Here is a 27,376-nt window from a genome sequence, read left to right on the forward strand (position 1 = left end):
AATTGCTGTCCTTCCACTATTACCATCTCCCAAATGGAATCAATAGACTGTCTCTTCAGTGACGGGATTCAGTGAATCAACTAATTTGTGGGTTCTAAATATTCCAGCGGGTAACACTGCTCCATGTGTATAGAGAATCATTAAGTGCTGTCTAGCCTACCTGAGCATTATTCATCGGCCCGTCTCCGTCGTCGTTCACATAAGCAGACAGTGCCGCTAACCAACAGTGGAAAGCCATTAGGGTTCAATCAATTTCCTGTAAGCCTCTTTCTATTGCACTCAGTGTTCATGTGTTTACATTTCTTTGCGCAGCATGGTACTGCACTGCTGAATACAGACTGTGTGTCACAGTTTCATAACCAATACCCTTTGTCAGTGGTGACCTAAACATTTCAGTCTTAATTCTCTGGAAATAGATTTTTGTCTCCAAACAAAATGATTATATCTGGGCCTAACCCATTTCTCCCATTTGATAAGAAGAATATCTCAAAGACTCCTCAGTCTATCTGGATTTCCCCTCAGACCCTACTCTCTCTCTCTTCTCTTGCTCTTCATTGACAGGTCCGCCCATTCCGTTTCTACACTACTTTCTTATTAATCAATACTCTGACTTATGGCATCTGTCACTGAGAATGATGCTACAGAGCGGTGCAAGTTGAGATTTCTCAGGATTAAAGTACTTGCCTGCATGTTCTTGCACTTTGCTTTTGTATTAATTGTTTATTTCATAGCGAGCATGTCTGCAGGACAGCTGGCTCCCTCACTAAGCCTCTTCATCTGGCACACGCCGATTGACAATGGAAAATTCACTTAACTTTGTGAGCAGAAGTATGCCCTGAAATCTCAAACCGTCAATCGGGACCACAATTTGCAATTTTTTGCACTCCTTCATGCATCTAAACTTCTGATCAAAGAACTAGCGATAACAATGCTGACTTTTGAACTGCATATATGCTAGGTAATAAAATCTTGCCCTCTTGCCTTCTTTACAGTTATTTCTCATGCACTCAGTACGTTTCAAATGCAGTCAAACTGAATCTATTGTCACTCCTTTCACCACAGGGTTGACCCCTTTCACACAGGACCTTCACATGGGACATTGATTTCCTGGATAAAAAATATTGCTGTTAAGAAATTTGCTTCAAATCTGTGTTCATAATACTATTAACAATAAGACACAGTAGTTACAGAAGCAGTATTTATCAGTAGCTCTCACAGAACGCCTGTTGTAAACATCTTTATATTAACAGAATTTCAGATTTTTTTTCCTCTGCACACTCTGACATTAAGCTAGACGACCTTTAGCCCCCGGCAATGCTTCCACAATTTTGTCCATGGAGCGTCTGCTAGAAAGGCTAAAGGACCACTACTCGTCTGGTTTGTATGCTTGTTTTCCTATCTCCAAAACACAGAATGGGTTGTTTCATAGTGAAGATTCAGTCTTGTTCTGATTTTAGTAAAGACAAAATATAATGTTAATAATTTCAGTTTAGATCAGTGTAGAGCAATGCACAAGAAAACACCCCTCTCTGCCCCCCAATTCTAACTTCACCTATAAAACAATGACTTGTAACTGACCATTACTGCCTAAGAATTAGAAGATAGGGGCATGAAAACATCAGCATACTGCCAGTAGCGATTTAAAAAACCTAAATTTTGGGAGAGAAATAAACAGAATTCCATTGTGTCATACAGGTCCAAACCTAGGAAAAGTTCAGTGAAGGACAACAGGGACAATCACGATTGAACAGAGCGAGCTCAATTGTTTATCACTTCTTCCACTGCAAAACCTCTAGTCATTAAATGAAGCCAGATGCAAAACCAGCGTATGGAGGTGATTTCCCATGCAACAAATAGTAGAAGAATGAAATTCATTGTCCTCAGGAACTTTTGATGCTAACTGCTCCAATTGCCTGGGTCCAAGTTTTTAAGAGCACAAAACTTTGAGAGAACATATTTTAGTAGTAAGCTCCAAATATCTGGCCCACCATTTGCTCCATTCCAAACACAATAAGGTAGCAATGATAGGAACTCATTTGACCTATTAGATATTGCTAAGCACTCACACTGCTGTGCTGATAAACACTCTGCCTATAAGAAAATTACTGAAATAATAAGGATAACTGCTGAAACAAATGTACCATGTACATCTGGTAGTGATTTGCATACAGAAACAAAAGTACCTGAAACATCAAATGCTTCAAGCCAAAACAAGTCCAGTGAACTGCTACAGAAGTTATAAATCGCATATATCCAACACTTAGCAGTGATAGGCTTATTCATAACATGTAACTAAAATAAGTCTTTTTAGTACTGCATGTTCCTTCACCAAAATTAGGTTTTGTGGCCTTTATAATAAAAAGCAGCTAGAAATTACACAAGGATTCTACTGCTGCTAAGCATCTTCCTTTTTAATGGAATCCTGTTTTGTCTTTAGATTTAAAATATAAAAATTAATCTACAGAAAAGATCCATAACAGTGATTTTTGAAAGGTAGTACTCTAGGTCCATCTACTGAAATAGTTCATGCTATGTATATATCTGAGCCAACATCCAGACAGCTGAATTTTGGGCACCTCAGCCATAGATCAGATATTTTCAGAATATGCCTGTATTTATTTTTAAGCAGGGGTCATGAGGTAGATGGAGAAGTTCAGACAATTTCAGTTCCCTGCAGAGAACATGCAGGGATGGAGCTGGTGTACAAGGCAAATACTAGCATAACAGTTAAAACAGAATGAACTAGGAAGGAAAGAAAGAAAAAGAAAAGGAGGAGAAAACTGGAGTCAGAAACGTGAGTCAGAATGTTGCATTTACATTTTCATTTACTTGCTTCTTGAAGGAGACCCACTACATGGATATTTGTCTGGTTAGGTGGAAAGAATGGGTATACATTTATTTTGAAATCAATAGAGGAGGTTTCCTCATGTTTCTTTTTCAGATTCAGGCCTAAACATATAACAAAGTAAAATGCTGTTGGAATTCTTGCATTTCATCTGTTCTGAAGACTATGCAAATTTTATTTCCATGTTTTTACCTAAAACTAAATATGTATGAACTGTCACATGTGCCTGTAGCCACTGCCATTCCATGAGCTTGGTGAAGACTAGAAATGCTCTCAATGAGGAAAGATCTGAATTTGAAGTCAGTAACGAAACTTAAAAAAAAGAAAATCTCTTGTAAATTATAACTAGATTGATAGTGCAGAGTGCCCATGACATTTTAATCTGGTGAAAGTGGATTTTATAACTGATTTAGATTTATTATGTCTAGACTAAATTTACACTTTATTTTTTTGTTAGAAAAAAAAAATCATTCAATCAAAGCAAGAATGATAGTTTAAACTTTTTTTAGACTCTCTAGGAGGCTAGAAGAGAAATTATATTCTCTTAACGTATATCGAGAGCAGGTTCACAGCTAGGAGAGCCTCAGACAGGCACAGGATGAAGCAGGAATACATCTCTGTGATTAAATTATATCAGGATACCATGATAGAGCCTCAGAAATTCTCTTTGCATCTGTAGTCATGATTACTTGTTCAAACATTGCTCTATATGCACATAACCGCTTGGTTTCACTTGCAGAATTGTGGTAAAACAACAGGAAAGAAATTCAGTTCGAAAACCGTATGTCAAATGCACTGAAATAAACGATGATTGAACATGATGGTTACACTGCTTACCTGACAAAAGTTTTATGTTGTTTGGATTTACTTCCTCAAATACCTGTTCCTCAAAGGGAATCCTGTACATAGATGCTGGCCTGAAGAGGGGTAGAATGTGTTTTCAAAGGAGGAAGTGACTGGGGCAATTACTGCAAGCTTACCTACAAAACAACAAAATGAATTTTAAATGATGCATACATTTTCTATTGTAGTTACTGCTGATGTAGTATAGCTACATTAATATACTGAGAAGTTTGGGTTTTTTAGCACTACCAAAAGACAATTTCTGTCATTGTTTAAGGACATTTGAGTTCAACTTTTACTTGGAAAATACAGCTATATGGAGGGGGAGGGAGTACATATATTCACAGAGAATCATCTAAGAGCTCTATATACAATAAAGTTAAAAAAAATAGTTAAAAGGAAAAAAAAGCCTTGTAATTCCAGTTAGGATGCATGACAAAATGTTCAGTAACCAGGAATTCAGATGTCAAAGTAATTTAATTTGATGCTTAAATATGTAGTTTAGAGTCTAACTTTAGCCTCCCAATTCCTCATAACCTTAGCCTCCAACTGCCTATTAAAATTTCTGCAAAGAATTTGCATAAGAAGCTGAGGCTGTCTCTTAAATTCAACATTTTCCTATTTTTCGTTTAGAACACATGGTCTCAGTGTGGACAGGCTGAACTTTTAAAAAAAAACAAAAAACCTAAGCTCAGCTACGTGGAGAGAGCACAAAGAGCCATCATGCCCACCTTTCCTACCCTCACTGATTTGTTACCTGGGATATGTTCTTGCAAAGGCAGAGAAAACAAATCCAAAACTTCCTGGTACCCTTTCATCTCTATTTTCATTTGTAGCCACTACTGACCTCCTTCTCCTCCCATCCCACTGTGCAGGCTTAAGTCCAAATGGCGCTTTGGTCTTTGGTGTTTAGTCTTGCCGATTCACACGTACAGATTCCAAGAAGTGTTACTACCAGCACACGTCCTGCTAAAACTTGCAGCTTACATATCCAAATAGGTGTTGGTACCCAATCACATAAATCCTGATGATATTAGTTCATAAAAACAGGTTTTTTGAAGATGCAACTTACCAATTGGTTTAAGAGTCTCTAATGTCACACATAACATATAAACAGTCAGAATGCAATCTTATCTAGCGAACCCAGAAAAGTCAAATAGAATGAATTAAATTTTTTTACTTGAAAAGTTGGTTGTTACAATAAACGTGATGAAGTTGGAAAAGATATATTTGTAAAGGAAAAATAAAATACAGAATTAGAAAAATATCAGTATCATTGATCTTTAAAAAATCTTCAAGGAAAATCTTCTTTCAGATATTTGTGTCTCCTCTTCCTTATCCACTTAATTAAAACAACAAAAAAAAGAAATTAGAAATCCTTTTTTAAAATCGGTAGCACTTCAACTTTTAAAAAAAGATTTCATTTTTTTCATTTTCTTTTCCTAAGAGGCTGACCCTACTGCTATTGTGTAGTAATAAATAAAACGTATATGCAGTGTTTTGCAGTCTTTCTCATAAAAAAGTATTTTAAGAGAAAATGATTCCCCCTACACTTCATTCTTCCCCCCCCTCCTTTTTTCCTAAGTATCTGTTCAATTCCCATTGATTTTTTGGTGGGTTATTTAAGAAGTGGAAAATCAAAATAAAACATGCCACTTTCGTGAAAACAATTTCATAATATAATTCTACCTTGAAATTACTGAAAAGAAAAGAAGTCCAAAGAAGTTTCAGACAAGGACACAGTGGGAGTTCTGTTGCAAGAGAGGAAGATCAGTTTCAATGAGCTACATTAATCTGATGATCGTTCACTAAATGATGGGTTGGGTTTCAGCAAGAACTTGCCCTATGAGCATTTAGATATTTTTAAATATTTAGTATTTAAATATCTATTTTTGATTTTTAAATCAAATTCCAGAAAAACATATGGAAGGATGGAAGGAGAGCACTGGCCAACTGCTCTCTCTTCCTATGTGATATACAGCTCTTGCCAGAAATAATGACCTCTCTCTCACGCTCTGGAATTTCAAATATATATGTTGCCCTCTGGGACATAAGCATGAGAATGTTGTTCAGTGGCAAAAGATCGACTGCAGCAGGGCATAGGCAAGAGATTACTTGACTGTGTCGTCTACCTGTTGCCACAGAACACAGTCACTGAGGACATAATGCCTCCCCAGAAAAGTGCGAGATCCAAAGTTTGATGAGCAGACGGAATATGAAGTATTGAAGAAGGGGTAAGGAAAGTAGGAGGTCTGGTACAAAAGGCAGGTGGAGATTCAAGTTCATTTATGTCTCATTTTCTTACGCTAGGTTGCTCCCCTATCCTACTACTCTTTATCATGTGCAAAAGGTAGTTTTGTTTCTTCTGCAAATTCTGAATCTGAGGTTTGCAACCCTCACGCACTTTGGACATCTTACTATACAATAAAGCACTTCAGCTGAATTCTTCTTAGACTCTGTCTAGCCCTGAATAAAATCTTTTCTTGCATACATGTAACATCTTGCTCCCTTCTTTGCTTTAAAGATACTTTATATGACATCTTGCAGACTTGCTAGAACCAGTTCAAAATGATGTTTGAAGTGAACTCACTGCAGTTCTTATGCTGTCTGAATAATATAGTGTGCTTTATGGACCTGCCTGTGTGATATTTTTTCTTCTAATATGCTGGTTAGACATAGCTAGAAAATATAAACAACTCTTTCAAAACCTCTTGAATGGTATAGCATTTTCAGAGCATAATCATTCCAAAATTATTAAAGGATATGGACACTTAGCATATAAGGTTTTTTCATCCATTGGTATCTACAGGCAATTTAAAGCGAAATTCTGTTCCTTGCAGACTCAATGGGAGTTTATTCATTGATTTCAGTAGAGGCAGACTGTTCTCCCTCTGATTACTCAGTTTCCAAGAGGCAAGAGGGGAATACAGAAACACTCTGACTCGCCTGAGTTTTTCTAATCAGGTCAAGAAGATCATTAGGGAGTAATTATTCTTTTACCTGTGGAGCCTTCCTGTATCAAGCTCTTCAGTATTCAGCAGTCTCCCGCATGCTATGCCACACCTGCAAGGTAATAATTGTGGTGTAAACATGGGCTACAGTGCAATCAGAAAATGGATCATGTCCAGCCCCTATATGATTTACCAAAAATGCCAAATTCCTAAAATTCTTTCCAAAATCAGCACCGTAAAGAAGAGCAATGGCTTAAAGCTGAAACTCAGGGAATGCTGAGAAAAATGAAAACATTAACTGCCCAGATCACCTAGGAAGACCCACTGGGCACTTCTGTGTTTTGCATGTCAAAATAGCATTTGAGAAACTGTGTCATACATCCTTTTTCATGAAAATACTGTGGGGCATTTTGCATCAAAGATAAAAACAGTCAGATGACATGTCCAGAATTATATAACTTTTGCAATATTTGTTGCTTTTAAAAGTTAAACTCCCTGTCTTTAATGGAGCAGTGATTGTTGTGAAGAAGATGGCAGCCTTTATAAGAGTAGTAACTTTTCATACCTTCTTGGTACCATTTTCAGTCAAAATGGTGGTTTTCCTGGGATTGATCTTCAAATATCTTGGGGATAGTTTTTCTTTTATGTTTTTTCTTTGTATCACTTTATTAAGTAACAACAGTCTAATTCTTTCATTTGGCTCTTAAGTCAGAAGTACAAGAAACAGAGCCAGAATCAAAACACATTAGTCAGGTAGCAACCAGCTTTTCGTATTCACAGTTCACAGAATCACAGAAGCACAGTTCCCCTCCTAAGAGACAGGAACTCTTCTGAACACATCAGTAGAATCCCAAAACCTGCAGATGAGAATAATTCACCTCCTTGCATGTGTTGGGTACTATTTGAACAAGCTAGTGTTTTCTCCAGGCTGGCTTTAAAATGTATCTAAACTTCCATTTTTCTAATTTCCATTCCATTCTTTCCAGTATTTCAGATATTCTCTAAGTTCATAATTTACTTATCTATCAGCCCTAGTATGTTGTTATAACTACATTTCTGCTTCTTATGTTTGCAGTGATTTCTCCTATTTTGTTAAATTCTTCTTCTCTCTGAACAAACGCCACAATACTCTGAGCACAGTAGTTCCCCACTCAGCTGCTATTTAGCTATTATAATGGCAGGTATGGAAACAGATACCAAGATATCAGTTTGCTTAGACTGTTTAGCTCTCCTATTATTACAGTAATCAGACCCTAATCAAACTAATCAGACAATAATCCACATCCTAATCATCATGACCCAATAATGTGGTCCTTCCATAAGCCATTATGTAGACAACCAAAAGTGCATCTCAGTTCCCACTCCGTGTGCTCTTGTGCTTCAGAGTACACACCAGAGCGTCCTAACGTGGTGGAATTCTTAGACTACTTTTCTTATATTTTGGATTAATTTAAGAATGGAGGTGTCAGAGTATGTGCTTAAGAGTGCAAAGTGATCATTTTTTAACCACTGGTGGGAAAGTAGTTTGCCAGTGGGGAGAGAAGCGTTGCAATCATGCATTAATCAAGCAGAGTTTGACCAATAGATCACAGATCACTGTACAGCATATGGCTGTGAGTTTCCATGTTTAAATTGGAAAAAAAAATGGAGAGTGCTGGGAAGTGAAACAGGAGATTTTTCAAAATGTGCTCTCCACTCTGCTCTATTGACTAAAGCCAGTCACAAGGAAATTCAAAACCAATTTGGAGAATGAAATGCAACTCTATCTGCGAAGATTGCTCTTCATAACACAGGCTGATAGGGAATATTCCTGCGTGAATTATTGCCTGGCATGTATGTTTACCTTAAGGCTTCAGCAGATGGTAAATTGCACTCTGAAAGTTTGGTACTAAATTTAAGCTGAGTTGTATGTTGATACCACTAGCAATAGCAGCTCTCGTATCCCTAGACAAGTCAAAGCACAGCAGCAAAAGAATAACAACTTCAGGGACGGCAACCAGAAGCAGAAATTTCACTCAGTTGTAATGTTTAGCTGAAAAGCTTTTGTAGTGAAACTATGGCTGTTTACAAGACTGGAAGTCCAAACGACATGATTTAGCTCATGTCTCAGAGCAAATGTAATAGCAGCTGGACCTAAACTGAATGTTCACTGCAAGGTTCCAATTTTTAGAAAAAAATTATATTTGAATAAAAGAGCCAAAGCTAATGGAGTTTCACGGTTGCAACCCAGGGAAAAAATTGACCCTGAAGTCCTACAGCAATTCTACAATCTATTTCATTTTATTTAATGGATGACTCTAGAGGTGATTGAAACTCATACGATCCCCTAAATGTATCATTTCAGACATGATCCATAAATGTTTAAAGTGTATCTGTGCCTGTTACGATCTTCTCTTCTGCTTACTGAACCTTTACATTTTTAGCAGATTTCTGTTTTTAGAGATAGGCTACAATTTTCTTTTCAGTTCAATGCAGATTGTTACACAGGAAGTAAACAGTGCATGCTCTCCCATGAATTTTTCTTCTTTTCTGGTTTTGTTGCTCTCAGCATGTAAAATCAATGGTGAGTTTGCCTGCAAGTCAACAGTTGCTTTTTGGCCAACACAGTGAAAACATTAGCCAAATCCTTTTCAGATGGAGGAAAGTTATACCAAGTTTAGGTTTACAGATGGGAAGGAGTGCCAAAACCATTAATAGACCACAAAGAATAAGTTCTTCAGGAGAACTGTGCCTGAGCAATACACAGTGGGGGTTAAGAAAACAAATCACAGGATTGTTTGAGATGGTTTCAGGTTTTAGTCCAAAAAGAAATGTGTAAAAGCTTCCAAAAAACACAAAGAAAATTAAAGCGTGTGGTTCTGAATCTTTGGTTTAATGACCAAAACCACCAAATCCTCCTAATAATGCTGTACTCGCTCTTTTCTGATGAAATCAACCCTTTCCACTGAAAAAAAATAACAATGATTGGTTTGTGCCGTTGTAAAAAAGGTCCAGTTGGTGACATTTTAAATAAATTGTCGTTTTGGTATTTCCTAGAAAAGACTGACCAGTCAAAATATCACTTCAACCTTTTCCCTATTTTTTTGTGTGTTCTTCATATTCTCTGTGTTTTCCCTCACTCACATACAGCAGTTTGTCTTTCAGCTAACTGCTTCCTGGTCAACACACAGAAATGAAACATCTCCCAAGCGGAGTTCAAAATGTCAAGAAAGTCAGCAAAAGCATATTTTCTTCTCTAAGCTAAAAGATATGTTTTCCTAGAGGTTTTTGATATTCCTTGCTTATCTCTGTCAAAATAAAATACTGGTGTACATGAAATAAGCACTTGGCTGCAAAATATTTTTATAAAATTAGAACTAAAATTGGTATTGCCACAAATAGATTAATTCAATAAATAAATATTGATCTGCTATTTTCAGAATACAAAGCAAGACCCAGCTGGTAGTTTTAAAAATATATACTGGTAGTCTATTAACAACTTATATTAGCGTTCAACAGTAGAGCAATACTTTTGTTTGCATAAAGCCTTTCATCTGAAAATCTCAATGTGCTTATTAGAAACTGTATATTGAAACTGAAGCACAGAAAGGTTAAACGACAAGGTATGTCAGCAGCACAGATGAAAACAGGACACAAACTTCCTGAGTCACTGTTACTTGCTATTATTCCTGACCATGCTACCGTCTCTGAAACCAGGTCACAATTCCTGGAGTCACTTAAATTTCTCCTCTGTAAACTGAACAGCATAGAATAATAGAAAGGAGGTCACATTTTCCACAATCTCTAAGAGCCAGTCCTATAAAATGCAAAAAGACATCTAGCAAGGTTTTCAAAAGTGTTAGGGTCCAAATCCCTTTGGACCTGCCTGGACACTCAAATAAAAGGTATGTATTAGCTTTATCAAATAGAGTGATGGAGCCCTAGGATGGGCTAACAAAGCCCGTATGTATTCTAGTACATCCTGTGCTGAAATCTGCAGCTCACGTCATCACTAAAACAACTGCTCACCCTGGCTAGATCCAAGCTAGAGTGTTTGCCTGCACACTCCAACATCACACCATCATTTGGCTGCAGAGACCTTCCTGAGGCTTATACCAAAGCTAAGTGGCATCAAGCTGATTTTACATCCTTGCACTACAGCTGGATTTTCAGACAGTGTTAACAGCAGAGGTCCTTTGACATCAACAGCTCTCTAAAAACTGAGAAGCCCAACTGCTTGAACAAAGACAGTTGCACTGATTCAAAAATTATGAGGAAAGCTATAGACAGCCAGCACCACACCATCAGAGACAAAACCCTGGCTCCACAAGACATCCCATCCTATGCCCCAGATCAGTTGCTTCTTTCCTGCACTTTGAAGCTGCCACCAGTTAAGTTCACCCAATGGTAAATTTAAAAAGACAGGAAAATAGTGGCAGGGTAAACGCCAGAAGAATGAAGAGGAAGGAAAAGACGTTTTCTTCATTCGCCCTAGAGACTGAAACACCTCCTGATGACTTCATTTCTTTAACATAGGCTTCTAAAATGCCAGTGTCCACAAACAAACCCATTCTTAATTCAAAATGTCTTTATCTGGCCACAGAGATTTTAATCCAGATAAGACTCTAATTCCCTCCCTGACTTAAAATAACAGATTTGAAGGTGAAACTGTGTTGGCATCTTCTGACTCTCAACATGTATGTTACACCAATCTGGGCTTCCTCTATCATTCCCTCCCTTTTTTTAGGTGAACATTTGATCTTAGTTACATAGATTTGACTCTCAGGTTTACCGCTAACGTACGATTCATTTCCCCCCCCCCTTTTTTTTTTTTAATCTTATGCATCATTTTCAGAGCTAATCTAAGGACATTTACCAAAAAAGTCAGCTTATACTGATTTAGATCTCACCTCTGAATTTTTGTTTTCTCATAACTTCTACTTCTAAGTAAACTAGCTTCAGCATGCATGGAAAGCAGAAAATGCCTGTAGGCTAAGACAATCAAAAGGCAGTTTTTTGGTGCAGGTAGCTCTTCCATTGGTCCACCAAGCCACTTTCATTTATTTATTGATTTTATAATATTAATCCTTCATATAATAGCAAAAGTGGCAGTGGAATTAAACTTTGTGACTGGAAAATGGTCTCCTGCTTTGAAAATGAATGCCTCAACCTCACCTCAGCATTTATTTTCTGTAACTTCACTTGTAGTGCCTTGATATTTAACTTGCTGTGGGAGACCATTATCCATTCACGGTGTTCGATTTCATTTGCCTCATTCCTCACTTACGCCAAATAAAATTGACATCAGCCAATCACCCAGCTGGAGACTGAACTTTTTCTTTGTTATTATTTGCTGCTGATCGTTTTTCTTAACATCAATAAAAAGAACTATTTTAGTTTAAAAAGTATTGCCATTATTTCTTGACTCGAACATGCTATATACTTTTGCACCCTAATAATCTAGTTTTGCAAGATAAAAAAATAAAAAAAAAGGACAATTACTACTGCATCAATATTGATAAAAAAGTGAGAGTATTTACATTAATCTTGGTAAAAGGCAAGATGAAACCATTGCAAATAAAATCAGCACACAGAAAACAATTTGCCCTAGCATTTACCCTAACATTTCCTGTGACAATGATTTCTTTCTTTGAGATTATTTCTTTTAACCCCTTCACTACTTTTCACCCAACTGCCACAGTTTTGTGCAACTAGTTTAACAGAAGATGAAATATTTTCAACCCGCAAAACCTCGGTAGTTCATTCTCCTCCACTTGTCTATTTATTAGGTGCTTAAGGTGCCCAAAACTATTTGTAATGTAACATTAACTTAGTATCTGGGATTGCAGTGATATATGAAAATGTTGTTATCTCCATTCCAGAAAAAAATATGTATTATCCAATATAATTTTAGATGTTCCAGGAATCTATATAACTGTCCAAATTGAAAAAAATTTTTCCTTTATGATAGCCAGTAAGCAATGAGTTTGAAATACAAATTATGTGATGCGTACAACAGCTATTTCTCTACATCAGGTTGACTTCCAAGTGCATTCAATGTCTCAAAATCATTCACTTTTGAAAACATAAAAAAGTTAGTTAATTTGTTATTTGCCTATGCATTATTATGTATGTATGTATATATGATGTCCCTTCCTATTTATCCCCCCTTATGATATGAAAGGCCAAATGCAAAAGAGGACTTAAGTGCCTACAATGGCAGCATTTAAACTGCCAAAGTAAGCCAAAAAAAAAAACAAAAACCCTACTCAGCTGCTGCCTTAGCCCAGTAACAGCTCAGCATCAGACCATGGAGCTCCCTGTTCTTTAAGGTTTCTCTCCCTGGACATACACAGAAGCATATCAGTTTAGACAGCGCAGAGCACCACGGTGCCTGCGTTACACCTAAGGCCAATTTGCAACCAGAAATTAGATACTGCTCTTACCAGAGTCTCCAGGGCAGCTCATTTTAATCCAGACTATGGGATCAGACTCCACAAAATTCAGTAGCCATGACACCTTCCTTTCAAAACAGTAACCAAAACATTCCTGTTTTTCTCATCTGCTGGTTATACCTTTTTCTCAGGTGGATGCTCAGTTACCAAGCTAGTGAATCTGTGTCGTCACCTTTCTGACCGAAAGAATATCAAACTATTTTGTGCACACTGGCACAGCTTTTATATTCTCTAGCGTGAGAGGGAAGACACTCTAAGCATGGAAGTTCTTCTCCGTGGCCCTTGCTTGGCCTTGCTTTAAAAGTTGTCTTTTTTATGGTGTTTTTTTACAGTCCCTCCCAGAGCCCATAAAGAGCCGAGCCTATAAAGAGCTGTAAAACTACTGGAGGTCTGGGTAATATTTGTACAGAAAAAAGTAGATATCATTCACAATGAACAGGTACTTGTAAAATTTACAGTGAGTTTGAATCAGCATGTAATATACAAGTTTTGTTAGCATCTCTGACAATTATTAAAACTTCTTTCGTAAGAACATAAAGCTTTCTGAACATACCACATCAACACTTTCAATTATCAGCTATCAGTAGTGGCTGTACAAGCCTCAGCATATTTTGGTTGCTTGTCAAACCGAGGACGATGGGCAATGACATCTGCAGCCCAGGTACCTCACGTGTATTACAGATGCAGTTTATAGATTTGGACGCTGCTCTCTGACTGCCGCCTCATCCTGCATTACAAGCGCTGTGGAACTTCAGCATAACGAGAAGGCAGCAATTGAGCCTCCTTCACACGAAGCCTGGACTTGTATTTTAAAGCAAAGTCTGCCAACACAGCCTATGCAGGGTGTTTCTGTAATGAGGGCAGCGCTGGACAAGGAACACAGGGAAGACGTCTAGAATTATTCCACTTGCAGCCTTTTCCAGCCATCTGAATCTAATCAGAATCATTTTAAATCGATAATGATTTGTGCGAGAGTTTAAGACTACCCCAAACAAGGGAACCCCTGCTACAGCTGTATGCAATTCCTGTGTTTAATTTTATCAGACATAGGGCAGTCTATCAAAAAGGATAAAAGGTAAAAATTCTATTAAAATATTCCTCTTGGAGAAATAACATAAACTCTTTTTTTCCTGGCTTTTAATCCAGTTCTTGCACAGCTTCAATGTTTTCCCTCTCATTTGAAGTCAGAGTTTATATAATTCATTTTGCAAAACTATATTGTGACTATGGGCCAGATCTTCAGGCCAAGTAACTTGGTGCATGTTGGAAGCTTGCAACCAAGTGCTTTAAAAGCAATACTCGGGGGTTTATGACAAAGAAGAGACCGAATTAAGTCTTCTTTCAGAAACACAGTAGTTCCCTTCTGCTGGTTAGGTCCTTCTCTGACATTCAATTGAGCTATTCTTTAAATAATTCAGCTTAAAGTTAACCTGAAAAGTAGTTTGCAAGTTTGTACTTCTTCCTAAAAAAGAATATTGGAGTAACTATTGGACTCCTTCACATCTATTTTCTCTTTGGACTTGCTTTTCCCACGGACTAATTTTGAAAGTTCTGGATAAGTGAAATATGCAGAGCTGCAGTTTTGTCACCCCTTACTGAAATTATCGGAAGATTTAGAGCTAAATTGAAAAAAAAGGTTAAGTCTCCATAAATTAGGCACAGCTATGCCAAATCTTTAATCACTTGCTCCCCAGAATGGAATCCAAATACCAGAGTTCAATGTTTCAGAATAGTACTCCAAACCCTCACCTAAAAGACATGTGAAATCCCACCAATCTCAAGTTTAGTTATCTGTAACCATGCTAAGTCCAAAACATACGGCTAAAAATCAGAACTTAGAACTTCAAATTCTTCTTATTTCAAAGAACTGAGCGAAGATGACACATTTACTGATACAACCCATCTTCTGTATAATGCAATGACGAAGACAGGCAAAGACTAGCTTTGAGTGCCTCCTTAGGCATAAAGAAATTAAACGCATGTTTCCCAGTGAAGTGTGGTATCTGAAAGACTATTAAGTTTAGTGAAGAGCATTCCTTACTCGCTCTGTGTAAACTGGGTAACTGAGCACAAAAGAATGGAAAATTCATGTGGTTAATGAGTTGCTGGCTCTGCAGTCTAGCAGCCAGTTCTTCAGCAGAGAGTGCGAGGTCCTAAGTCTAGTTAAGCGAGGTTTAGGGTTTTTCAGGGTGAGATTTGGATTTAGGTATCTAAACATATTTTTGGATCCAGATCTTTCCTTTATAGTAAAATTAAACTCACATTAACAAGAACGCACTATTATTAAATAATTTTCAGAAGCCTGAATAGAAATCAATTTCCTCTATGGCTACTTATCTTTTTACTCCTTGAGGCACCTGATGTCATAGGACTACAAGTTCTCTATTCAAAATATACAAAATCTGAATTTAAATGTAAGTAACCTTTCATTGCTTTGTATATCATAAAGGAGTAAAATACAATGTGTTTAGTTTCTTAGTTAAGTATTGAAGCTGACAGCTGAAAGAACTATTCATATCACACTGAGCCTCATTTTGTGGTCTGTGGCATTGCTTTGTGCAGACACAAGTCAGTTTATTTGTGAATTTCTGGTATGATATAGATGTCAAATTGCCTTATCAACAAGAAATTCCATTTACCAATATAAAATGTCCCTCTTCAATGTTCACTAATTCTTGGAAATACATCCATTTCAAAGACTAAAGAGAGTTACGTAGAACTAAGTCCCCAGATCAGCACACATTGTTGCTCAGAGACTGCTTTAAATTTTGTATCAGAATATATTTAATCTGTAAGTCTTTTTAAAGAAAAAAATGCCATTAAAATATACAATGGTGATGGATGCATCATATTTTTATCACATGTGTATGAGACTCCCAACTTAAACAGGATTAGTGAGTCTGGCCTGATGCACAGCCTCCTAGAAGATGTACCCGAACCCCTTCCTTGGATGAAAGACTTCAAGTTTGGTTTCTTCCATCACAAATAGTGCTACAGTGCACAATGGACATCATACACTGATGTTTTGAAAGTAGGAAATTACTTTTGCTCCATTATTTGCTTATTTTTAAAGAAAAAGGACATAAGTACTTCCCTCAGGAGACAGGAGGAGACGTTTCTATACAGCTCAGATTTATTAATCTGAATCTCAAAGACTGAAAGAATTTTTGACATATTCATAGTATTTCTTAATGGTATTTCAGGTAGTGCTCTGCTGACAGTACAGGTCATTACGCATCTCATCTGGGAAGCCTTGTTTCTCCTCTCCTACAGGAAGCTAAACTCAGGTGCTTAAAAATTAAGGGTTGCATTACTCAACCTTGCAAAGGCTGCCTCTGTAAAGATTTTGTTCTACTTCCATTACGGCTCAAAACTCTTTTAGAAAATAGAGACAACAGCATAAAAGTATTCACACTTAGGAATTTATCAGGCAAACAGATACAAAAGTCTTGGCTAACAGAGGCAGGATAGGACTTGAAATGTTTATGAAGTTCCAGAAAGAGAACATTTATTTTAGATTTTATTCTATTTTAAATGGGGAATATATACCAGAAAATAGGCATTTTTACCTATTTAACTTCTCCATCTCTATACAGAAACCATTTCAAAACAAGGTACCAAGCACTGAAGGTATAAAGCGCACGCAACCCAATAACAGTCTAAAAGCTAAGGGCTTAAAACTAAAGAAACAACACCTTGTTAAATCATTAGTGGTGCCAGCTGAACCACTGTAACTAGCAAAAAGCTCTGAAGGTTTCCTAGTTGTCATCTATTAAGTCAATAATATCTGCAGAGCATAACATTTTCAAAGGATAGTGGTCTCCAGGTGAACCAAGACATTTGTTTTCATAGGAGACTTTTTTTTTTTCTGAAAGAATTATTTGCCTTAACTTTTATTATATGGAATTAGTATTACTATGGATAGGTAATACACACTGGCATCTCTTTGCTTCTTGAGCATTTTACTAAATTGCCTAATGAAGTGACTAATACTATCAATGATACCTGAAGAACATACAACATATGAACATATTTAAAATACTAGATAACTCATTCCCTGCTGCCTTACACCTTATATAGGTATTTAAACCTAAGGAAAGTAAGTGCAAAGCATACAGAAAACACTGCCAACATTTTCTGCTCACATTGGAACGTTTTTCATTGTTTTTTTAATTATATGGCACAAGGTACAACAGAGATTTGGACCTGAATTTTCAATATTTCAGTGAGACTTTATGAGATGATGGTGGCCATTAAAGAGACAGTTTTCAAGGCTTTTGAGTTTGCCTTTGTACTGTTAGCCAATATTTCCTTCAAGCTTGCTGTTTCATCTTTTTCACACCATATCATTCTGTCACAAACAAGGACATATAAGATCAGTGACTTGGATAAGGCTGGAATCAAAAAAGACAGTCAACGCAAACCAAGATCTGGAAACAGGGCTGTCAAGTGGTAAGTACTTTACTTTTTTTAAGAGGCAATGCAGGTGTATGGTCCGTTCCTTGAGCACAAGATCAAGAAGTTTACGTACCAACATTAGGGTCTGGAACAAGGGTCAGCTAAGACGAAGATTCAAAGACTCCTGGGATACCTGCAACTAAGATATAAGTTGATCAAAGTAAGTGCACACACTCTTACACCTCTGCGTTCACAGCAAACCTCCTGTCCACTTGATATCCCTGTCCAATGAGGCTCATATAGAAACTTTAGTTAGAGAAGCTTATTTAGTCCTCAGCTGCGAAGGATACAGTTCACAGCTTGCCACTGGGCTGACAGCTCGTATAAAACCTGGGAAAGAGATTTTAATCTACAGGACAGCCAGAGATCATTGCACAACTTTGCTATAGCCACTTAACCCCTCAGTGTTCACACAGAACGGAGCCGGGGGAGTGAGATAGCACTCACAGCTGTCTGTTTATGTGGCTGCCCAGAAGAACTTGAGGAAAAGCAGCCAAAAGAACAAGTATTTTGTGCTGAAGTTTCTCAAACTGTAGTGGACATCTCTTGTTGCATACGCCAAATGTTTTGGGATTTGGGGTTTTTTTTACAGCATTAAAGATATCCAAGTTCCCCTTGCGCTCAGCAGGCTGAGCACTCCAAGGAGACAGACCTAGGGTGTTATTTGAGGCCTGGCTGCTCAGCCAAGAATATCCACACCACCAGGGTCTTCTCACTTAGCTGTGTGTTAAGGGCATAACTAAACCTATAGGCACCGATTAAATTATCCAGGCACTATGTCTGAACTACGGAAGCAATGGAGTTTTTATGGTTCATAATCTTTTCGCTCTTATTCTAGCCACTAGCAAAGTTCTTGTCCAGGAGGTTTCTGTTTTCTTCTATATTGCTTCAAATAGTCTGCTCTCATGTTCACAGATGAAGAGGCTGTCCCACAACATTCCCCAAGACAAGGGTCTTCCTCCCATCCTCCCATCAGGCAGTAAAGAGGAAAAATCTCACGCCTTTTTTTTTTTTTTTTTTTTTTTTAAGAACTTACAGAGAGGTCCTCCACACAACGGGCCAGGTAAAAGGCTGGCTGAGTGCTTGTTTTAGTTGGAGATAGGACTTCTGATGGAAGAAATACATTTTCTTCACACTCTTAGAACTGATGCAAGGAAGTTGGAGCACAGAGTTTTTTCTATGATAGGAATCAGCCTTTAATGATGCCTGGAGTAGCGGTGCTCAGGAGAGTCTAGTAGCTTGCGCGCATTACAACAGTGTACAATGTTACACATGCAACTGGTTTGAAAACTGCCTTCACGTGGATAGCACAGTATGGACAAAAGAACCTTCCACAGACCTGTGGTCCTGCAATCCCAAAGTAAGTTTTACTGGAAGAGAGAATGATGTATTCCGATGATTTTAACGTTACAGCTCTTGTCTACTTCAAGGCACTTACTGCATCAATGCAGCCACAGCAATGCAAATTCCCATGCAGAGCAGGGTTCTGCCAATGAGATTTCTTGCTAGGGATAAATCACTGCAAAGTTTGTCATGCGTCCTCTCTAAGGCAGAGATTTCCTTTTTTCAGACTGGGAGTAGTGATTAACTGTTGATCTGGATAAATGTTGTAATACTGAGTTAAATTCTGCATCATCTTACAGTTATAAAATATTTTTTTGCATCTTTGATAAAAGGATAGTTTCTGTATGAAATTGTTCTTGGATTGACCTGAAGATACTTGATTTGAAAAAGTTCAAAGGGATCTGCTTTGCTTTTTACCTTTCTACTGAAGTAGAGGATACCTAATTAGGTTCTTCTCCCCTAAATTTAATAGCAAGTTTGCCCTAGTATCAGTGGGAGATTGGGCCAGAAGTGCTGTTTTGATTGGATATATTTTATTCCTTTTTTTTTTTTTTTACTTAGTAAACAAGAAAAAAAAGCCAGACATCTTACAACCTTATTGGTCCACACCAATTTTATCTAGCAAAATGGATAATAAAACAAGAGGGTTTCCATTGCTGCAACTTACAATGGGCTGACATTTGGCAGCGAACAACCTTTCTAAAGTTCAGGCACTGCATTAAAAAGAAGAATATAAAGGGCATCATTAGAATTGAGGAAGGAAACTGTTATTCAGCATTTCAATTACTGAGCTACATGAGTGGCAGTAAGAAATAATAGGCACAAATTAGTACTATTGAATGTTCCTAAATATCTATTCAGCAGCCTTGAAAAGTGATTTGGATACTGTCATAAATTTGGAAATGTTCAAATAAACTCACTTATCTGTCTCTACTTTCTCAAATCTCAGTTTCCAAAGAATTTTCTCAATGCAAAATTATGGACCTTGAATGTTCTCCTTATTAGTCTGATTGAAGCCCTATTAGCATTTTTCTCCACCTTTTCCCCTGCTGTAGGCACACATTATTTATTTAAAGCATACTCACAACTTACAGTCCAACAAAATAAACGGCAAGGCACCTCCCATAACATTTGATATTTTTAATTTGCCCACAGAGACCATGGGTACTGAATGCTGTATACACTGTAATAAATCACTTCAGTGCTATTAATGCATACAGTAGCCTTACAGTGCACAGAAAATGATTGCCATGTGTACCCTCTACAAGAAAGGCAAAGTCCATGTGTTACAAATATGGTGAGCATTAAAGATGATGATGAACTTGAATTTTTATCTAAATATTACAAATCCATATCATTTGTCCTCCTTTATTAATTACGAATGATTTCTCAAACAAAATAATATTTTCCTCTTCATTTTAAGTGTTAACTGAGAGAAAATTTGGGGATGTTGTCATCATGAAAATGTGTTTATCACTGACTACACTGTTGGGAGAAACACAAAGCTTTTTTCTTTCAGTTCAGGCTGTTTCTGTTGTTTCATATAGCCTAAGTCTTGCTTAAAATAAAGCAAAACAAACAAAACAAAAAGCCCCAACAAACCAGAGTGCACCTTTGAGGCCAAGCTGCGTTTATCACACTAACAGAGATATTGCTCCATGGATTTCAACAGTATTCAGCTGTCACATTTACTCACATGAACTGATAAATTTGTAATGGCTGAGAGACAGAAATTGATTTATGAGTTTGTTGGAATAGAATGGAACCACTGAAAATGGCCTTATTAAAAATCTGCAATTTTTCACAAGGACTTGCTTGCCTTAATAAATGTGAGAATAAGTTTGATTTCACTCAGAATTAATGTAGTTTGAAATTGAAATGAGTCTCACTTCCTGCCTCCAGGAGGTCTGCTGACATTTCTAGTGCTACATCTAAGCCTATGGAAAAAAATGAAGCTGAAAATGGAAAATAAGATAAATTTTCCATAATTTGCACAATGAATACATTTGATGAGGTCAAAATCAATTAAATTTAGAAAATGTCAATTTGGTACAGGACCAAGTTATTTGTTTTCCCTCATCAATAGCCACTAGCTTTACTGCAGCTGAAGAAATCTGAATATCATATTGACTAAGAGGTAGGTTTCTTTAAACGTATACTAATTTTGACAAACTTCCCCTTTCCTTTACCATCATTTGCCCACACTGAAACTAGATCTATTTGTGTGATATGAGGATATTATACTGAATACACATTTCAGATGATAATATCATGGAGAATTTTTTTCCGCTCTCAAGAGACCAAGAGAAATGTGTCCACCTACAGTACTGCAGGCTTCTACCTGGAAAATACATCTGGCTAATCTTGCAAAACTACCAGTATTAGGAGATGCTCGTACACCGTGTTAGAACGGTATACACCTCTAGCCAAGAATGTTTTCTGAGGAAGGAAATAGAGTGAAAACTTCATTCTTTATTCATAACACCATGCTTTTGCTAAAAGGAAGGGAAAAAAAAGGCTTTTTTTCTTATTTTTATATAAACCAGCCTTAATTGTCCGAATCTTGCTATAGCAACTTTTATTTTTAAGCCTTATGCAGTAGAAGAAAAATCTCTCCTTATGCTACATGCAACTTACTGTGACACCCATCTTGGCTTTGAGGAAGAGCCAGGAAATCCTTTCTCTTATTCACTGCTAAGTTGGTTGGAACAGTCAGGATTGAAATAGCAGGGGCTTGGTCATGTCAAGCATCTTTGTGCGTTCTGTTTCACTTCTCTGTCCAATCTTTCTCTTAACTACCGCGTGCAAGAGCTGTATGGAAAAATAAAGTGCCAAAATTAACATTGACAACAACAACATCAAAAATACAAGGGAGAGCCAGAGAAGAAAGTTGGTTTGGTTTATGAGATTAAACTCATATTATTAAACATACTAGGAAATACAAAAACAAAGCTACAATATGATAATTTTGAAAATAAATGTTATAATGTATCTTCAAAAATAGCCTCCTATAAATATTGGATATGAACCTCTGTTCACATTGCAGCACAGTGGACCTTGAAGCAAAACAGTACAGTTCTGCTTCCAGCACACTGTAAGTACCCAAAAGGTAGTTAAAACATGAAGTTTGACCCCCATAGTTAGGGTACGCATTCTAAACTTATTTTCTTTAGCAGATGCTGTGCTGACATTTCAACTGACTTGTCACATCCACACACCACGTAATCCTTCCCCAAGGTAAGCACAGGAAACAAAAAAGCAGACATAGCACCAGTGAAAGGTATGAAATATACACAAAACAATCACCTTGCCATGTGAATCAAATCTTAAGGTAGAGCAACAAAAGAAACAGGTAGTCCATGACAAGCCAGAGGGGTATAACGTCAGTTCATACTGGCATGGGGCACAAGATGTGCTCTGGCCCAGGGTAGTAATGTGAGAACTGCAAGGAAGCAACGCAGGACAGTGCGTGGTTGCGAAGAAGGGAAACTGTATCCACTTACGGATGAACTCAGTGGAATAAAGCTTCGTTCTTTAGGAGAAAACACTTTTAAACAAATAAGTTTGGTAGTTTTCAGTCTCTATCTATTGTAAAGGTTGTTCTGTGACTGCAGAATTTACTAAGTTGGACACTCCAATTTCATTCATTAACCGTTTCTGGGTTAATGCAGACAAACCTTAAAAACATGAAATAAAACATTAAACATTAGATAGCTATAAATTTCAGTGCCTAAGCCAAAGCTAATTGTTAGCTGAAGATTCCTATTTACTTCAGTGCCTCTTATGGTAGGCCTTTAGCTGCTGTGCCAAGACCCTGTATGAAACCTTGAAATCCTGAATGACTGTTCAAGGTAAATCCCTATTCAAAATTGACTTCTGGATGGCAACTGCCATCTGGGAGGAAAAGCTTTTCGAGGCAGAGGGATATTGTCTTGGTTCACAAAAAGCAATCATCACAGCTGAAAAGTCCTCCACCGACAGAGGTATCTTCTGTCTCTATACCCTAAAGACATCCAGTAGAGTTTCTCAGCAGATTCATTTCAGCTTGAGAGCTGAATTCAATGCATATAAGCATACACAGGACAAACATAGAATCACTAAAATCTCAAAAGGATTGGCCGGAGTAACATGCAGATTAGGCAATGGGACTGCAATCCATTCCCTTCTCCGTGCTAGAAGCTGTTTTAAATATGAGGCGGATTGCAAAGCTGCAGTCGTCTTTGTCATATTTAGTAAAAAAGATTCACATGCTAAAATAGGCTCTCCCTCTCTTCATTTCTTTATTTCGTATGAAGGCTTTTTGAGATTGCTTCTTTTAGGGAGAGGAGGCATTGTTGTTTTTGTTTTTTTGCAAGTAACATTTATTTTGAAGTTCTACTCTCCAAAACATCCATTATGATTGATTAAATAATACATAGAACGTGATTCTGCTACTAAAAATTACAATGTGTTCCTTGACATTCATGCTAAAACCTCTCTCACGGGGGGTACTTATTTGTCTGGCATCTTTGCTCAGGGCAGAAACACTAGACTGCAGAAGACTTCCCAGGTCATCAGTTCAAGTCCTTTGATCTGACAGGCGATCACATTCTATATTTCAGCACAATTAGCACCTTTTAAAAGAAGTTATATTTCTAGCCCTCGCTACTTTTACCAAAAGATCACTTCAGAATCTCATTCCTCTGACAGTTACAAAAGTCCCAGTTTAAATTTATTCACAGTTTATTATCCCTCCCACCATATTCATGAACATCTGTTATATCCCTTATTAGCCTTTGTTTTGCTACCCTAAACAAGCCACACCGTTTTACTTTCCACACCTATAGCAGGCTCTCTTTCCCCTCATCAATCAAGACTGAATTCAGCTTTCTTCAATACTGTATCTCAAATTAGGTCTCACCAGTACTTTGTAGAATGGCTTTAATACTTCCATGCCCTTGCTAGAAATATGTTATCTGAGACAGCTTAGGACTGCATTTGCCATTTTCATATCAGTGTTTCAATCACGCTGCATTTGATTAATGTAGCTGTGCTTTCTTCTCTGACATTCTTAACGGATGAGCTTCCAGCTTCTGGAAGAAATTCTTATTAGTCACAAAAAATAGAACTTTGCATTTGGTACTACTTAATTTCATCTCATTTCTATTTCTGTTGTCCACAGACTCCTTCAGGTCTTCCTATAGCATCCCAGTCCTCCACAGAATTCATGCCCGAAATCTTAAAGGTTCACTAGGACATCGCCATTTAATATTTGTGAAAATAGTAAATAAAACTAGTCCCAAGGCCAGCTTCATTAATAACACAAAGAACTCTAGCCCAAAACTGCTTTTTATCACACACCAGCTTCCCATTAACCAGATACTTACTGAACAGTTCTTCTTTCACTGTATTTATTAATATTTTTCCTGTGTGGTCTCATAGCAAATGATTTCCCAACAGACAGATTAGATTCACTTCACTTTCTTCATCTAAAACACCAGTGACATGATCAACAAGTCTCACAACTTACCTATGAAAAACCCGAAATGTGCATTGTCTTATTTTTAATTTATCTATAATTAGACATTGTATTAACATTTGTACTGAAGCTTTACTTACTGCTAAGGTCAGATTAATGAGCCTGTAGTGGCCTGCAAAACAATAAAAGGATACAAGAGTTTTTTTGCTTTCGTTAGAAGTCAAAGAGACAATTTTTTCACTAACTTGAGACGAGTCAGGCCTGGATCCTAAATTGTCTCATTTTTTGAATGAGGGTCTTCAGTTTGGCTTTCACTTTTCTTCATCTCAATCCTTCTGAAGACCATTTCAACATTTGATATGAGAGCTTAAACACCAATAGAGTTCAAGGCCAGATATCAGACAGATGAACTTTCCCCTATTACGTGATTGCTAATAAGGTATTCTGACGTAACAAACTGCTTTTTCCAAGCATGTTACATCTTGGCTAACAATTATCAGGAGCTAATGATATAACACTGACACTATAGATACCATGGAAATGCATAGAGAACCAAAATATTTAATAAAATTTTCACACAGTTTCAAGAAAACTTATCTTAGTTTCCTTAGCTAATAAATACTATTTTAGAAGTTAAATCACTATTGACATAATGGTTCTACAGTAAAAAAGTGGATTTTTTTCTTAAGTTTAAAACTAGAATGGAATAGGTCGGAGTTTCTTTTTTTTTTGTATTTGATTTTTTCGTCAATTTAGATCTCACAGAGGCATCATACTCATGTCTGAATTCAGGGGGATTTTAGGCATTTGGAGACGAGATGAAGAGCAATGCTTTGTTTAAAAGTTGAAACTGGATCCAAACAAACATATTCTACTTTTTTCCTCTTTATAATTAAAAAAGAGAAAAGCACAGCTTAAAGCTAAGGTAATAATGACAGCCTATTGTGTCGTTTTCAGCCTCTTGTAGCACGTGGAGGGTACGTTTGCTTTTTTGTTTTGGCAGGGAGTGGGAGGCATGGTTTTGTTTCATTTTTTCACTCCTCCATTCTGGACTTCACACGCTGTCGCAGAATAAATGCCATTCAACCAAGTGACGAACTGTGCTGGGAATCAAGATGAGCAACGTGCCCCACGTTATGAACATTGTTTCAACATACATCTCTGGGCAAGACAATCGTCATTTTGCAGAGAGAATTGAGGTGTCTTTTAGAATTACATCAAAGCTACTCCCTTTCCTAGCTGCCAAACAATTTTTTTTTTGTTATGTGTACAGTATAATGCAAACTTGATTTTCTTCTTAAAGTCTTTTGAATGTTGAATCAGGCGATATGACGAATTAATCTTTTCTAAAAAAAAGCTAGGAAGACATGCAGCTTCAAAAAACAAGATGTCTAACTGTATCTAATTACATTGCCTTCATAATCCTGCGCAAACTTCCCTTGCACTGCAATGTGTGGATTTGGCTAAGATTAAATTAATGCCTGTTTACACATATCACGTAATTCTATCTCCTTTCCCTCAGGGAGAGCATGGAGAGTTTCAGAAGCATGAGTAAGCATGCTAATTTTGACAGCAATGAGGCAGATCTAGTTAATAAATGCTCTGTGTAACAATAATACTGAGAGAAAGGGCTTCAAGTACCTCTCAGAGATCACCTCTTCCTCTCAGCCAGACAAGCAGTTCAGCCGAGTGTTGTCGCTTCAGACTCTCTTCTGGGATTTAAATCAATCTACATAGCCATCTATTTCACTCTATATGTACACAAGGGAAAGCAAGCCCAAGCACTCTATCTGCAATATCTTTTCCACTAACTCCAGTGAACTCTCTGCCGCCCCCTTTTAAGCTGTTGCTGCTGCTAACAGATGGCCACATCTGGGAGCACAATAAGCCCAAACACACGTTCCCTCCCACTTGCCTTGCCAAATATCTGCTAGGCTTTAAGAGAAAAGTGGCAGCACTGCTGCACATTTTATTCCTACCAACTTGGTTTATTCACCTGAACTCCAATTATTTAAATCCTTAAATCTACGTCCCTATAAAAGTAACATTCTCAGAGTATTCAGAATTGGGGGTTCAGATCCACAACGATAAGGGTAAAATACTGAAGGGATATTCTAATTATTTCCCAAAATATTACATGCCCAGGAAGTTATAAAGATACCATTTAAAAGTAAAAGAAATATAAACACATGAAGTTATGGAAACTTGTAGATAAAGGAAAACCTTAATTCTGTCCTACAGCAATGCCACGGAGTAACGAGACCACTGTCATTAGTGCCTAATAGTATTTGTGTTCTCAGACTAAATTAATCTGGACTTTAATACCAAATTAGAATGCTTTTTCTCCATGAGGGCAACAATTACAACAAAGGACTTAACCTTACGGTTCTAGCCCTGCTGGGTGTGAAGATAATTTTCGACATATGAACTATTTCAGGGCTGTCTTTTAGAGCCCATAAACAGGCTAAGACAATGTTGCTGAGATCCGCCTTTGCGTGGCTAGCTGGCACGCAGAACCTGGCAGGGAGGAGATTAATATTTCATGGATGAACAGCTCTGGATGCAAAGGAACCTGCACAAAAGGGAACTATCCTGGTCTCAGCTGCGGTGAATCAGGTACCCTTTCTTCAGGGTAGAAAGAGGAGTAAGCAGAGTGGAGTGTGTTAGTTCCTCTTCGAAAGAAAAAGTCCCTTTTTAAATAAGTCAGAATTTAGCAATGTTAAACTACCTTCCTGGCAAATTTAATTTAGAAGTTAAAGTGAAGGAACCTTCTTCCTCAGCATGTAACAGGTTATGGTAAGTCTGTCTGACTGTTTTTGAGCAGGCTGTGAAAAGGTTGCCTGCACAGGTCAGTCTGACTTTATAACTTGAGGCTTGTACTACCAATAATCTCTTGTGGCAGTAAATATTTAAAGACTACTGACAACAGCTCAAACTTAGGTCTAAAGAGCTTGTATTTTGGTCTGTATCAAAAACCATCTGTTGAAAGTCATTCAGCATATTCCTGACAAATTCCTTTTAACAGCATATAGTGTAACACAGA

At 37.4% G+C, this 27,376-nt stretch overlaps 1 long non-coding RNA gene across 1 annotated transcript; it reads right to left on the reverse strand.

The window, feature by feature from the left end:
* Positions 1 to 3,712: 3,712 nt before the first annotated feature.
* LOC138064823 (uncharacterized) lies at positions 3,713 to 21,670 on the reverse strand. The gene is made up of 4 exons (XR_011138067.1): positions 21,513 to 21,670; positions 17,605 to 17,670; positions 6,689 to 6,751; positions 3,713 to 3,825 (listed from the first exon to the last, which is right to left on the reverse strand). It is a non-coding gene; the product is annotated as an uncharacterized lncRNA (long non-coding RNA).
* Positions 21,671 to 27,376: the final 5,706 nt, after the last annotated feature.

The sequence above is a fragment of the Struthio camelus genome, chromosome Z (genome assembly GCF_040807025.1).
Source record: "Struthio camelus isolate bStrCam1 chromosome Z, bStrCam1.hap1, whole genome shotgun sequence".
NCBI classification, from domain to species: Eukaryota; Metazoa; Chordata; class Aves; order Struthioniformes; family Struthionidae; genus Struthio; species Struthio camelus.